This window comes from Myotis myotis, unplaced genomic scaffold (genome assembly GCF_014108235.1).
Source record: "Myotis myotis isolate mMyoMyo1 unplaced genomic scaffold, mMyoMyo1.p scaffold_m19_p_2, whole genome shotgun sequence".
Classification (NCBI taxonomy): domain Eukaryota; kingdom Metazoa; phylum Chordata; class Mammalia; order Chiroptera; family Vespertilionidae; genus Myotis; species Myotis myotis.
In genome coordinates, this window is record NW_023416324.1 from 10,528,456 (window position 1) to 10,544,186 (window position 15,731).

General features: G+C 49.2%; 1 pseudogene; it reads right to left on the minus strand.

The window, feature by feature from the left end:
* Positions 1-8,851: 8,851 nt before the first annotated feature.
* LOC118676959 lies at positions 8,852-14,467 on the minus strand (annotated as a pseudogene).
* Positions 14,468-15,731: the final 1,264 nt, after the last annotated feature.

Below are 15,731 nucleotides of genomic sequence, written 5' to 3' on the forward strand. Positions count from 1 at the left end.
GTTTGCAATGAACTAATTGCTTTATTTAGAGGAGACCCTGGGAATGTGGCCGCCATGGCTAAGCAGGAAGCGGGACTTGGAGAGCAGTGGGGAGGGGACATCTCCTGCCTCCCAAGGAAGAGGGGAAAGGCGCCAGGCCACCTGCCCCAGGGCTTCTTATTCTGGAAGGAAGGCTTCTCTCTGGGGGGTTGAGGGGCTCCTGGCTTGTCTCTGGGATGGGAGAGGGGTGTTTCCTTCTTTGCCAGGAGCTAGCCAGGGTGGGGAGGCATGAGGGCCAGAGAGGGAAGCTCAGCGTGGGAGGCGAGGCTTCCGGGGGCGGGACCTCAGGACTGGAAGTCACTGCCACGGCACTTCCGGTTGGGGTAGAATTGGTACTGTTTCTTGTAGGAGTTCCGGTTTCTCACAAAACAGGAGGCAGCTCTTTTATCACATTCACACAGCTGCCTGCGACAGTGACCTGCTTCCCTGGAATCACAAGAAAATAAACCTGGCTGAGGGTTTGGGAATGTTCCATGGCCCCTGTCCTCCAGACGTGTCTAGTCCGGGGCAAGCACCTAGGCTCCAGGTAGTAATTCTTTTTTTTTTGTACATAAATAGTCAGCAGCTTTATTCACAATAGCCCCAAACTTGAGAAACACAAATATTCCATAACTTGTGGATAGACATGCAAATTGTGATAGAATGGTCCCAGCTCTCCTCCAAAATCTCTTAAAAGAAGCAAGTTCTAAGCCTCCCTTAGTCCCCACCCTTATGTCACAGAGGGATCTTTCTGTCCTCAATTGTTTCTCTTCTGTTGGGGATTTAAAAGGAATGGCTCAGGATTTGTATTCCATGTTATTTAATTGTTGAGTGGAATACTAGTCAACAATTCAAAGGAATGAACTAGTGTTAAAACATTGTGGAGGAATCTCAAAAGTTCTGTGCTGAGTAAAAGAAGCCATATACATAAGAGGATGGACTGGATGATTCCATTCTTATGACATTCTCCATAAGGCAAAATGCCCATGACAAAAAGGAGATTAGGAATTTCCTGGAACTGGGGTGGTGGGAAGATTGAAGGCAAAAGGATAGAAGGGAACTATTTTCGAATGATAGAAATGTTCTTTGTTTTGATTGGGGTGGTGGTTATTCAGCTTTATACATTTGTCAAACTCATTGGACTATAGACTTAAAAGGCATGCATTATTGTATGCAAACTGTATCTTCCAGGTAGGTCTCCTTTGCAGCCACATTTGAGAACTGCTGGACTGCTGCTTCCGGCGACCCATGTCTGTCCTTGCTGTCTTCTTTTTTTCTTTTTTTTTCTTTCTGTTCATCAGATTATTTATTCACTTGATTTTTATTTTTTTTATTTTTATTTTTTAATATATTTTATTGATTTTTACAGAGAGGAAGGGAGAGGGATAGAGAGTTAGAAACATCGATGAGGGAGAAACATCGATCAGCTGCCTTCTGCACACTCCCCACTGGGGATGTGCCTGCAACCAAGGTACATGCCCTTGACCGGAATCGAACCTGGGACCCTTGAGTCCGCAGGCCGACGCTCCATCCACTGAGCCAAACCGGCCAGGGCAATTCACTTGATTTTTAGATTTACTTGTTGATAGATGTGTATTTGTTGTTCATAGTTTGTATCTTTACCTTTTTCTTCTTCTTCCTCTTCTTAAAGGATGCCTTTCAGCATTTCATATAATACTGGGTTAGTGGTGATGAATTCCTTTAGCTTTTTCTTATCTGTGAAGCTCTTTATCTGACCTTCAATTCTGAATGATAGCTTTGCTGAATAAAGTAATCTTGGTTGTAGGTTCTTGTTATTCATCACTTTGAATATTTCTTGCCACTCCCTTCTGGCCTGCAAAGTTTCTGTTGAGAAATCCGCTGACAGTCATATGGGTACTCCCTTGTAGGTAACTGACTGTCTTTCTCTTGCTGCTTTTAAGATTCTCTCTTTGTCTTTTGCTCTTGGCATTTTAATTATGATGTGTCTTGGTGTGGTCCTCTTTGGATTCCTTTTGTTTGGGGTTCTCTGAGCTTCCTGGAGTTGTAAGTCTATTTCTTTCACCAGGTAGGGGAAGTTCTCTGTCATTATTTCTTCAAATAGGTTTTCAATATCTTGCTCTCTCTCTTCTTCTGGCACCCCTATAATTCGGATGTTGGTATGCTTGAAGCTTTCCCAGAGGCTCCTTACACTATCTTCGTATTTTTGGATTCTTTTTTCATTTTTCTTTTCTGGTTGGGTGTTTTTTGCTTCCTTGCATTTCAAATCATTGACTTGATTCTTGCGCTCCTCTGGTCTGCTGTTGGGAGTCTGTATAATATTCGTTATTTCAGTCCGTGTATGCTTAATTTCTAGTTGGTTCCCCAATATAACATCGAGGGTCTCACTAGTTTTCTTGTAGATCTCATTAAGTTTATCGGCGGCTTCTAAACAGTTCTTGAGAGACCTTAAAAGTGTGGTTCTGAACTCTATATCTTCCATTGACAATTTTGTCCTGTTTCTTTGTCTCCGCATTTTGTTATGCTTCCTTGGTGCACCCCCTAGTGGTCTTTGTGCTCAGTCTTATAGTTAAACCTTGATTGTTGTAGCTAATACCAGGGAAGGTTTGACCTCCAGGCCAAGTGGCTATGAGAATCAGCTGTGTCTGCAGCGAGAGAACTTCTGTCCTCTAGGGAGGTGCTAATCTAGCCTTTGCCTGAGGCTATCCAGCAAATGCCTGTGTGCAGGGCTTGGGCGGGGCGGGTCGCACAGGATCAACAGGGTGGGCTGGAGAGAGCAGTTATGGCAGCTCTCAGTCCTGTCCCCAGGGGCTCTGCCTCTCTGAGTCCCAGCACCTGCTGCAAACCTCGGAGAGAAAGCTGCACTCGCTCTGACCGAAGCCAAACAGTCCCGCTTCTCCCGTTTGAGTCCGGGTCCCTAAAGACTCGCCTGTATCTGGAGCTCAGAGTCTGCGACTCCCTCCCGATTGAAAACGCCAACCGCACCCTCCGCCGCCAGCCCGCTCCGCGCACTACGCACCTCAGAATTTGACTTCAGCACTGCGCCTCCTCTGAGTGTCCGTATGCGTTTCTCTTTCCTCCTAGTTGTAGGACTTCCACTCAGCCAGCGTTCCTGTGGTTCTGGGTGATGTCCGTTCCGTTTTTTAGTTTCACTTTTGAAGTAGTTGTTCAAGGCAGCAAACTCTGGCGTTAACCTATGCCGCCATCTTGGTTCTCCCCTAGGAAATTCTTGAAAAACCTTAAAAGTGTAGTTTTGAATTCTATATCCAGTAGTTTGCTTTCCTCCATTTCTGTCATTTGTGTCCTGTTTCTTTGTCTCTGCATTTTTTATGCTTCGCTGTGTTGATAGTGGCTTTGTGTGCTAGGTGTCCTATAGGGCCCAGTGGCTCAGCCTCCCCAATTACCTGAGGTAGACACTCTTGGTGCAATCCCTTGTGGGCTTTGTGCACAGTCTTGTTGTAGTTAAACCTTGATTGTTGTAGGTAACACTGGGAGGGATTGACCACCAGGCCAATTGGCTGTGAGAATCAGCTGTGTCTGTAGTGGGAGAACTTCTGTGCTGGAGACACCCCTCCAGGACAAGACTTGCTTCAATTGGGCTTTGGTGGTCACTGAGTCTGCCCCCTGAGTGTGACCTTTGTGGATCCGAGGAACTGCAATCTGGATGGTCCCACTCTGACCACCGGGCACACTGGCTCCTGGATCTCTAAGGAGGTGCTAATCTAGCCTTTTCCTGAGGCTACCCAGCAGGAGCCAGCTGTGACGCAATGCAAGTTGCCCTGGGGCCTTGGGCTAGCTGCAGATTTTTAGGTAATTATCAGATTGCAAAGGGCCAGGCCTTTCATATGCAAAAGCCTCCGTCCATGGCTTGGGTGGGGCGGGGCGGGGTACCAGGGGATCAACAGTGTGGAGTGAGCTGTTATGGCAGCTCTCAGTCCTGCCCTCACAGGCCCTGCTTCTCAGTGTCCCAGCAATCGCTGCAAGCACCTCCGAGAGAAAGTTGCCCTCCAGTTCCGACCGATGCTAGACAGTCCAGTTTCTCCCGTATGAGTCTGGGTCTCCAGAGACTTGCCTGGAACTGGAGCTCAGAACTTGAGACTCCCTACCAATTGAAAAAGACAACCGTTATGTCAGCCACCAGACCTCTCCTCATGCGCCTCTGTACCTTTGTATTTTACTTCCGCACCACACCACCTCTGAGTCTCAGTATGCTCTTCTCTTTCCTTCTATTTGTAGAATTTCCACTCAGCCAGCCTTCCTGTGGTTCTGGATGATGTCCATTCCATATTTTAGTTGTATTGTTGAACGCCAGGTAGTACTTCTGATGGGGAGACAGAGCTCCTGCCCTCAGGGAGCGAGCACCAAGTCTGATGCGGATGCCCGCCCCCAAGCACTGGGAGACGCTTCCTGACAGCCTTTGCTTCTTTCTTCTTCCCAACAGATGTGTCCAGGTGCAAAGCCCCAGCCCCTAGGACAGTGGTTCTCAATCTTGGCTGAACATTAGAATCACCTGGGAATCTTTTAAAAATCCTGATTTCTGGGCCTCATACTCTGGAAATTATGTTTCTTTGTTACGAATGTTGTGGCCCCACCCCATAACAAAGAAACAGAATTTCTGGAGGATGAGGCCCAGAAATCAGACTTTTAAAAAGATTCCCAGGGGATTCTAATGTGCAGCCAAGGTCGAGAACCACTGTCCTAGGGCCTAGGAATGGGTTGTGATTGGTATAAACCAGTCATGCTCCTCCCTTTTTCTTTTCAATGATTGGTCTCTGGGAGCAAGTGACCTTGTTCTGGCCAATGATCCATAGGGGAAGTCTCCTGGATTAATTTCCTCCTCCAAATAGAGACATCCGAGGGGGAAAGTCTCTTCTATGGGGTAAAGCCATGAGGTTGGAGTGGCACCAGGAGTCGTGGCATACCATGGCCAAGGTCCGGAAGCAGAAGGTGGGGAAAAGGCTGTGTCTCTGACCACATGGTTGAGAAGCTGCCTCCCATCCACTACCCGCACTGCCCTCTGCCAGACCAGTCAGACTTCCCCAATATCCAAGCCTCTTGTGGTTGGGCATCCCGTTGCTTACGACCCAAAGCCTGCTAAGACACAGGGCCCTGTGGAGAGGTCATGACAGGGAGACACCATTTCTGATCTTAAAGAGCTCAGGGTGTTGGGGGAGAGGAGATACTTTCTCAAAATCCCACCAGTGGATCTGGGGCCACTGGGCAAACCCTTCCATTGACCACCCAGCTCTCTCCTCCCCTTCAGAGCCAAACGTGCCCCAGGATATCTTGGCCTCTTGTCCCACTCACTCTCCCACCACCCGCCCTTCCCCGCCCCCCCCCCCCCCATCTGGATTAGCCCTCACACTCCATGGCACACATCCCCAGTGAGGTCCTCAGGGGTCTTCCTGCCTCTAAATCTGCGGAGCCTGTCAGCCCTTCTCCTCGAGACTTCGTGTTAAATTGTCTGCTGTCCACTGCTTGACCTTCTCTCTGTCTCCTCTCCCTCTCTGACAGGCCATCCTCTCTCTTCTGTCTGGGTCTTTAGACATCATATGGGCAAGCATATCCCACTCTCAGCTCTCTGCTGTGAGTCCTGAACCCGTGCCTTGTCCAGACCCCTCCCTGGAGCTGTCAATCCCTACATCCAACTGCCTGCTTCGCATCTCTCTGGGTGTTCAGGAAGCCTCTTAAACATGTCTACATAGAACTCCTCCTCCCTTCACCCACCTGGACCACCTCCTGTTCCATCCAGGGGACCGGATACCCACCCAACAGCTCCCTATCCCTCTACCCAGGCAATCACCCAGCTCTGTTGATTCTACCTGAAATGACACTCTCAGCCCTCCCATCAAGACTATCATTGTCATATGTCCAATGGCAATGGTCTTCTCACTGCTGCCCCGCCTCCCAGTCCCATCCCCTCTACCCACCCTGGGGGGATCCTCCCAAATGCAAATCTGTTCATGCCATTCCTTTACTCAAGAGCTCCCCACTGCTCTAGGACAAAATCTAAATGCAGTATGGCCTTGGGTTTGGCCTGGCCCCTCCCATTCCTTCAGCCTCATCTGTCACCACTCCCTCTCCTTCAGGCTCACAGAACTGTTCCAGTTCCCTTGGGCCCTTTGACCCTGCTGAGCCCTCTTGTAGGAAGGCCTCTTCTATGGGGTAAGACCATGATGTTGGAGTTGCACCAGGAGTCTTGGCATCCCATGGCCAAGGTCGGGAGCAGAAGGTGGGGAAAAGGCTGGCTCCTGACATCAAAACTGAGTCTTTAAGGATGTACAGGCACTTTCTCTCTGCCGCCCCCCCCCCCCCCCCCGCCCCAACGTGCCTGCACAGCTTTAAAGACTCAGCTTGGCTGTCAGGAGCCTTCCTGGACCGCAGCCTGTGCTCAGGGTCCTGCCCTTTGGCTTCCTGCCTATTGGAGTCTCCCATCTAGTGTTTTCCTTGTCTTTACTTCCCACTCACCTATGAGCTCCCTGAGGCAGGGACACTGTCCCTTTGTACTTCTTCCTCTTTTTTTTTTTTTTTTGCATTTTTGTTAATCATCACCTGAGGATGTTTTCCAATTGATTTTTAGGGAGAGTGCAAGGGAGGGGGAGAGACACACACAGAGAAACATTGATGTGAAAGAGACACATCGGTTGGTTGCCTCCTGCATGCACCCAACTGGGGGTTGGGGGTCGAGCTTGCAACAGAGGTATGTGCTGCTGGAATCAAACCCATGGCCAATACTTTATCCACTGAGCCAATCGTGCCAGGGTGCCCCTTTGTGTTTCTATCTCTGGTGCTCGGGCTTGGGCTTTGCCTGGCCCCTCCAATTCCTGTGTCCAGTTGCTGGGGTCCAACCCCAGCAGGTTCAGGGGTCCCCAAAGGTGTGGACGGAGTCGGTAAAGAAGTAATGACATGGAGACAGTGTTCAGTTGATCAGCAGCCTAGCCAGGATCTCCAACCAAGTTCTGTTTGTCTTTTATTGTCTTTTTACATCTGTATTTATAACAGTTGATTTTAATCCTGTCAATTTCTATTCCAAAGGTTAGGGCATTTCTTATCTCCATTCCAGGGAGTAAAGATTATGTAGCTTAAGGGTGATTGTTTGTAGTTAAAGTGATTAATTACATGCCAGGCATTTAGTTAAGGGGTTTTATCCCCTCCCTAACTTCAGGGAAAAATCCCTACCTGGGGAAACAACCTTTCTCTGAGAGGTGACCTTGGTTAAAACACATAGTGCTAAGGGGAGCAAACATATTAAGAACAGTATGCTATATAGGCCAGGTCCCTTGAAACATATGCTGTGCAGATGTTTCTTTTCTTCAGCGACTGTGTTAAGCAGCAAGGATGGACCGGCTTTTAGCAAATTCCCCCCTTTTTATTTTTTAAATGATAACGCATGCAAATCAGTGGCCACCTCTCAGATTGGGCTGTTTAAGACTCGGAAGAAGACTGGCAAGCAATGACAATAAGCATAGCTGTAAACATAGTGGATGGAGCGCACAAGGAGCCTTGTTCCTGTAGAAGGTTGCTGGCCCCTTCAGTCAAGGAATTTCAGCTGGCCTCAAGTTGTTGGTTTGATTATCTTTTTGGTCTGGCTAGCAGTCGGCGTCACTGGCGACGGGCTTCCTGAAGCATCAGCGAGTTGAAGGGCTGCATCAAAGGGTCCATCAGGGCTGTGCTTGATGGTGGTGTTGGTGTCCGAGGAGGAGTAAGCTGTGCCCTCTGGGTTGGCTGATATGGAAAATTGAGGGTAGTAGAGAGAAAAAGAAGAGAAAGCAAAAGAACTACAAGGCATGGAAGTGTTTAGAAAAAAGAGGGAGCAGAAAGGGATGAAGGCAGCATCCTGACACAGCCCTTTCCTTCAAGCTGCCCCTTTCCCTGTGGTCCAAGGTAGAAATGGGAAACAAGTCCTGTTGCAGTGAGAGGGCAGCTGCTGTCAGCCGGTCTCTGTCTTTACCTGGGTCCCGATCTGAGCTGGGCGTGGGAAGCGAAGCAGCCATAGGGGCAGGAGACCTCCCTCAGAAGTCGTGAGGCTTCAGGCCTCTGCAAAGTTGGGGGGGGTGAAGGTCTGTGCCCCACCTCTGTTGACCCCCAAGTTCTCTCCTGATGGCCCTTCTGCGACTGTGCCTGTCTTAGGTTGTTCCTTCCCTGAGGAATCTGACCCGTCTCTGGCTAACCAGCCATCCTCCGGGGCCAAGCAGGGTGATGTGAGGTGTGTGAATGAGGGAGGAGCAGCGCCCCCCTGCAAGAGGTTCAGTTTTGTCTCCTTGGTAGCCTATGCCCCTGTGGCCTCCACGCCCAGCACCTGCCTTGGGATCCCCACGACTGCTGGCGGGGCCCTGGCTCTGGTCACATCTCTTGGGGAACCCAGGTTTCTTCTCCAGGGAGGGCCCAGCTCACACCATTGGGCGAGAGGCAGATAAATGGCACCGGCCACCACGAGGCCTCAACTTCAGCGTGAACAGAAAGCCCAGGCAACAGCTGTGGGCAAATGGACTGTGAGAAGGGGGTCCCTCTTGACACAAGGGCAAGAGGGGCCAATACTGGACAAAGGAGAGCCCCAGGAAGGGCTTTCTTAGCCCAGGATGTCAGGCTCTTGGCACAAGACAACTCCATGTATGGGGCATATACCAGACACCCCATAGTCATGGCAGAAAAGGGAGGTGCTCTTCCTGGAACAGTAGAGTAGGGAGATTCTAGAAAAGGCTGTGTTCAGGAGAAAAGGAGAAAGGCCAAAGAACCAGCAAACAAGTTGTCAGATTAAAAAAAAGAAAGAAAAAGGAAAGGAGATGTGGGGCAAAGCTGGGACATATGGACACACAAAAAGGAGGCACATGTGATCCTCCCCATGACAGGTTGATCCAGCTCAGGGCTGCACATCTGCTGCAGACGGGCACTGGTCAGGTGTGCTAGGGTGAGGCGGAGACGGAGGGCGGTGAGACATAAGGTCTGACTAGACTGTCTGGAATCCACACAGGTGAGTCTGTGTCCTGTGGAAATATACAAGCATATCCTCTCCCCCAGGTTAAAAGTACATCAGGTCCCTTCCAGGCTCCTGTAAGCAAGTCTCTCCATTTGATGAGGGCTTCAGGTTTAGTTAGATCAGGGTTCCAATGTCTGTACATCGGGGAATTTCCCTCAGAACCTACATTTAGTATATTAATTACGAATAGAGTATGTTGTAGAACATGATGAGGAGAGGAATATTTAAAATCATTTTCTTGTAATTTTTTGTAAAGGAGTAAATCAAACACCACTGGGGCTATATAATAGAACTCCCATTTGAGACAAGATATCTCTTCCCCATAATGTAAAAGGGATAGTCGTAATTACATAGGGACAGAATGTTCCTGAATGTTGATCTTCATCAGCCCAAGTTAAAATCTGAGAACTCTTTTTTACATTAGATGCCTTGCCTAGTCCTACTAAGGAAGTGGAGGTGGTGTGCGTGGGCCATGAAGAGGGCCAATCCTTCCCTGCTATGCAGGAAACATCTGCTGCTGTATCCAATAGACCTTCAATTGGTTTTCCCTGAATTTGTAAAATTTTTGTAGGTCTAGCAGCATGGATTTCTTGTATCCAAAATGCTGCATCACTAGATCCAAAGCCTCCGGCCCCTCTGGCTTCCTGGGTAACAGTTGTCCCTATTTTATGCATTGGTAACAGGAGTAATTGGGCAATTCTCTGGTTGGGCTGAATCTGTATAGTTGTGGTGGGTGGGGAAAGTAAAATCTGTATTTCTCCTGTGTAGTCTGCATCAACAACTCCTGGGATGACTAAGATCCCCTGTAATGAGGTGGAGCTCCGTCCTAATATTAAACCTACAGTTCCCTCAGGCAGCGGCCCAGACACTCCTGTAGGAATGGCTGCTACTGGCGAGTCTGGGGTTAGTATTGCGTGGGTGGTTGAATGGAAGTCCAATCCTGCACTGCCTGGGGTTGCCCTGAAGAGGTCACTGACTGATTGAAATTTGCAGAGGGGTTGAGGGTTGATGCCCCTATTATTGCAGGAGCCTGAGGCTGGCCCCTTCTCAAGTTTCCCAATTGAGGTGATGGGATATAACCTCCTTGGGAGTGGTTTGTAGAATTTTTCAAGGGCGACCATTTTTATGGTATTTTGATCTACATTCCTTTGCCCAATGGAATCCTTTCTGACATCGGGGACAAACAGTTTTTGGAGGAATAATATTATTCCCTGATGTATTTCCAGGCTGTCGAGGAGCTTGCCATCTGGCTTGAGTATTATTATTTCTATTTGGGCATTCTCTGCTAAAGTGCCCAGATAAGCCACAAGAGTAGCAGTTCATATTTCTTTTATTACCAATATTATTGCTGGCTTGTCCTATGCCCTGTACATATTGAGAGTATGTCTCCCCTTTGAGAGCTGCAGCTATAGCTACACCCTGTATAAATGCTGGACTTACATCAGCACACTGTTTTATAAAATCATTTATAGTTCCTGTTCTGTGAATCGGCCTTAATAAAGCCTGACAGGTATTATTAGCATTTTCAAAAGCCAGTTGTTTAATTAGGATATTGGCTGCCTCTTCATTATTGATTACTCTCTTGACTGCCTGTATGAGGCGAGAAAGGAAATCCTGATATGGTTCCTCAGCCTTCTGTTTAACCTCTTTAAGGGTGGTTGTTTTTCCTACTGTATAAGGTAGGGATTTCCAGGTATTTACTGCACAACTGGTTACTTTAATAAGTGCCTCTTTGGGCATATACATTTGCTCCTGAGCCGTGTTAAAATCACCTTCTCCTAATATCATGTCTAGGGTTATTCCTCCTCTGGAATTTTTGCTAGTGGCTACAGCTCTCTTAGCAAGATCATCATATTCAGTTTTCCATAGTAAGTAATCACCTCTGGAGAGACAGGCTTTACAAACCTGTGACCAATCATAAGGAGTCATCCATTTACGGGCTAGGGTTGCTACCAAGGTTTGTGTGTAAGGAGCTAGAGGTCCATATTCAGAGCAGGCCAATTTTAATTCTTTAAATATTTTGTAAGAAATAGACTCCCAGGTGGGGTTTTCGTCCTCACCAAACTCATTCTCATATGCAACTGGGAAGCAGAGTGAGAATTCAAGATCTCCATTAGCTTCAGCTTCTCTTATCGCCCTTTGAAATTTAGACATGCAGCTCATAGGAGCCACAGGACCTGGTTTAGGCTTCCTTTCTAATTTAGGGAGCCTGATTTGAATGGGAGGGCTTCTCTCCTCTCTACTGACTGGAAAGGACCAATGGTCATGTTTATGATATTCATTCTCCTTCCGATCAGTAGGCATAGCTAAATTGCTCTTACATTGAGCTGGAGACAATAATGATGTGCCCTCTTTAGGTGGAGCAGAGGGACTATTTAAAGTTTGAGAAAGTTCAACCGTTTCTGCCTCTGGTGCCAAGGTGTCACGAATTGAATTCCAGAGGGAAAAGGTATCTGCCGGGACCATCTCAGACCAATCGTAGCTGTAATAATTCTTTAATTGCTCTCCTACTTTAGTCCAAGTTTCTAAATTAACAGTTCCATCCTCAGGAAGCCATGGACATACGTCTTGTATAAAACTTTCTGTCTGACTGGGAGTAACCTTAACTCCTCTGCTAGCAAGCATATTCGTTAAAAGATTAATACAGAGTCTTTTTTCTTTAGATTCAGTATGACCCATCTTCACAATCTAAGTTCTGTATTATCTACTCGCTTACCCTATTTATCCTCTGTAGGAGGGTCTGCAGCACCCTACGGTGCAGTCCTATCCGTCCCAAGTACGAGGGGACTTACCTAGAGGAACCCAGTTCGGGTGCCAGATGTTGGGGTCCAACCCCAGCAGGTCCAGGGGTTCACAAAGGTGTGGACAGAGTCTGCAAAGAGGGAATGACATGGAGACAGCGTTCAGTAGATCAGCAGCCTAGCCAGGACCTCTAGCCAGGTTCTCCAGCCAAGCTCTGGTTGTCTTTTATTGTCTTGTTACATCTGTATTTATACCAGTTGATTTTAATTCTGACAATTTCTATTCCAAAGGCTAGGGCATTTCTTATCTCCACTCCAGGGAGTAAAGAGTATGTAGCTTAAGGGTGATTGTTCATAGTTAAAGTGATTAACTACCTGCTAGGCATTTAGTTAAGGGGTTTTATCCCCTCCCTAACTTCAGGGAAAAATCCCTACCTGTGGAAACAACCTTTCTCGGAGAGGTGACCTTGGTTAAAACACATAGTGCTAAGGGGAGCAAACATATTAAGAACAGTATGCTATATATGCCAGGTCCCTAGAAACATATGCTGTGCAGATGTTTCTTTCCTGTAGCGACTGGGGTAAGCAGCAAGGATGGACCGGCTTCCAGCATCCACTTATGGCTTCTATGGTTGCTACTGTGGCTGGGGCGGCCGAGGATCCCCCAGGCTTGGCCTGGCCCCTCCAGTGCCCAGCACAGTGGGCACTCAGTAAGAGAAACCAAGGAGACGGGGTGAAATTGTAGGACAGTGATGGCGAACCTATGACACGCGTGTCAGAGGTGACACACGAACTCATTTTTTGGGTAGATTTTTCTTTGTTAAATGGCATTTAAATATATAAAATAAATATAAAAATATAAATCTTTGTTTCACTATGGTTTCAAATATCAAAAAATTTCTATATGTGACACGGCACCAGAGTTAAGTTAGGGTTTTTCAAAATGCTGACACGCCGAGCTCAAAAGGTTTGCCACCACTGTTGTAGGATGTCCTTACCACAGAAGATTTGGCCCTTTCGGTAAGAAAAGTTGTAGTTCAGATACTTGGTGCCACATTTCTGCTTCTCCAGATGTCTGTAGCAACAGTCATGTCCAGCGCAGCACCTGCGGCAAGGAGATGTGATTGGGGCTGCTTCCCCACAGCTCCAGGGAGCCCGGTCGCCCGTGGTCTTGCCCCTTGACCCTGGGCTGAGACCCAATGACCTTGCAATGGTCTAGAGCAGAATTTCTAACATGCTGGCTGCTTTTCCAGCTGGGACCTGCTGGGGTTCTGTGACGATGGGCACCAGCTCTGCCTGGCAGCACCCGGCCCTGAGGGGCCACGAGTAGGCAGAGGGAGGGGAGGGCTGGGGCGGCCTCACTGGATCCATTGCATCCTTGGCGGATCCTCGGCTGCCCAGCCACAGTGGCAACCATAGAAACCATAACTGGACACAGCACCCTTTCCTGTCTTGAACTCAATCATTTTCTGGAAATCCAGCAAACTCCCGTGGGTCTGCAGCAGGCCTGGAAGAACATTGTCTGGGGATGGGGCCGGGGGCCCTGTGCCCTCCTCCTCTGCCCCTCTCTGCTACTCCCCCTCCCACTAGGGCCTCTCTCCCTCCCACTGAGGGAGGGCCTGTGGAAATGGGAAGGAAAGCTGGGGCTAAGGGTGCTCTGCCCCTTTGTGGCCAGAGGTCAGGGCTCGCTCTTACCAAAGGCCATGGTAAAGGCCAACAACAGAAGGGTCTTCATGTGGACAGTCCCCTGCGCAAGAAATGGAGATCAATTGGCCTAGACTCCTCTCCCAGGTGGTCCCAGCTTCTGCCTTGGCCCCCTGCTCAGCAACCCTGGAGAAAGGAACCTTCAGGGGGACACAGAGACATGCTCTTGGATCCACGATGACTACCTTCGTCACACATGAACACACAGGAGCGTGCACACACAGGGCCTCCTGACCTTTCCCAGCTCTGTTTGACTATTTTCACACACATGCAGGCCTCAGACCCAAGGAGACCCCCACACGGTACGCTCAGGAGATGTCCACGCTCCCCATCAGACTGAGAGTTCCTGGCGGGTGCAACCAGGTCGTACCAACCAACTCGGAGACTCCCAAGGTCATGGGTTGTGCACCTCTCCCTCACCCCTATTAGACACATCTTACTTGTTCCAACCGATTCAAGACTTGGGAATTCCATCTATGAAGTCCAATCTCCAATATTTTTTTCCAAAACTGAAGCACAGCACCCTCTCTTTGCAAGACTTTCCAACCCCTTACCCATATACACATGCGCAAATACATACATAGTCACGCACATATGCATGCATACAACCACTCCTGAACTCACCCGCTAATGCAGACCTCCTTTCATACAATCACTCACATACCCATACAACAGACTTGTGCACATCCCCCCCAAATCATGCACATGCATGTATATGTCCATGTATGCAACAGGCACATGCATAAATACATATGGACACATCTGCCACCACAGCCACTTGTAAAGGCAGCCCCTGAGCAGGACCCGTTCTCCTGACAGGCATGGGTTCGGGGTGTTACCTCTCAGAGAAGGCTGGTGTTCATAGCTCCAAGTGCCGGTCTTGTTAAGTCTGAACTCCGGCTCCCCTTAAATAGCTGCCCCCTAGGGAACGATGGGAGTTGGTGGGTATGCACACGGGGTGGGAGTGCCTCCAGTGAGTGGACTCAAAGTTTGGCAGGCCTATAGCCCTGGGCTATCCCCTTTTCTTCCCCTCATTAGCCTGCAGGACAGAGCTGAGGATGGAAAAACCCTTATGAGCTGTTAGCGGATGCCAAAATTGTAGATTTCTTTGTAATCTTTCCCAGGGGCCTCCTTCCTGATTTCAGTCATTTCCCATAACCAGGCTCTGGGTGTGAGCACCAATCACCTCCCTGGAACCATGGTCAGGAGGGGGCAGGGGTGTCCACTGTTGCTGGCTATGGCTAATCTGCAGGCCTGCAGGCCCATCGCCGGGGTGAGGATCGCTTTTTTCTTTGGCTGAATGGGGCATTTGGTATAGGAATGGGGGCATTTAAAAAAAGGGGGGAATTTATTGTTATTCATTCAGTCCATCATTCATTCATTCATCAGAAGTACGTACTCAACCTCTACAAAATGTGGGAAGTGGTGGGGGTATGAGGACTTGTCCTGCCTCCCGACCCTCCACCCCACCTGGGGACCCAGCAGGGAAAAGGGTGCAGTGAAGCAGATGGTCCCTTCCTATGTGGCCAGTGCCTCCACCTTCTCTTTGTGCTCCTCTTTCTTTTTCTTCTTCTCCTCCTCCTCATCCTCTCTTTTTGGTAAAAGTCAGAGCCTGCCCTGGAGTTCACCCTGAAGCGCTGCCTCCACCTTACCCCAGTCCTCACTCACCTTGCCCGGAGACGGAACTGATGACTGCTTCCCAGGTCTATTGTTCTTTCTTTTTCAGCTGTCAGGGACATGGGTGATTCCAGCTTTACTTCCTAAGCAAATACCTTCTCCCCGGCCCTTCAAGACACGCTCAGCATTGAGCTTCCAGGGCCTTCGGTAAACACTCCCTGACACCAGCCCCCAACAGCCAGCATGGCGGAGGCCGGAGCTCCTAAGCACTCCACCTGTGCCCGGTCCCCAGATGCCCCTCCGGGTGCACAGGCCCAGGGCACCGGCTCCGGTGAGAGCACCTGAGCATTGGCGCGGAGGGGCCTTTCCCGGTCCCTGAGGTGGGCCCAGGAGCGGGGCAGCAGGTTGGATCCCTGAGGCAGGGCCTGGAGATGACCCGCCCGGGAGAGACCCACCCACCTCATGGGACTGGGGGAGAAGGACGTGTTGGTTTCAGGCACTGGTCACTGAGATTGGCAGTGACTGCAGCATGAGCTCGCCTGTGCTAACAGCCTTCGAGGCAGCGTTCCCCTCGGAGATGCAATGTAGTTCCGATGCTGGGCCTGTGTGAGGGTGTACTGAGTCCCCGGGCCAAGTCCTGTGGGGGGGAAGGAGGCTGCCAAGAGACCAAATCATGGACTTCGAATTCCTGTGGG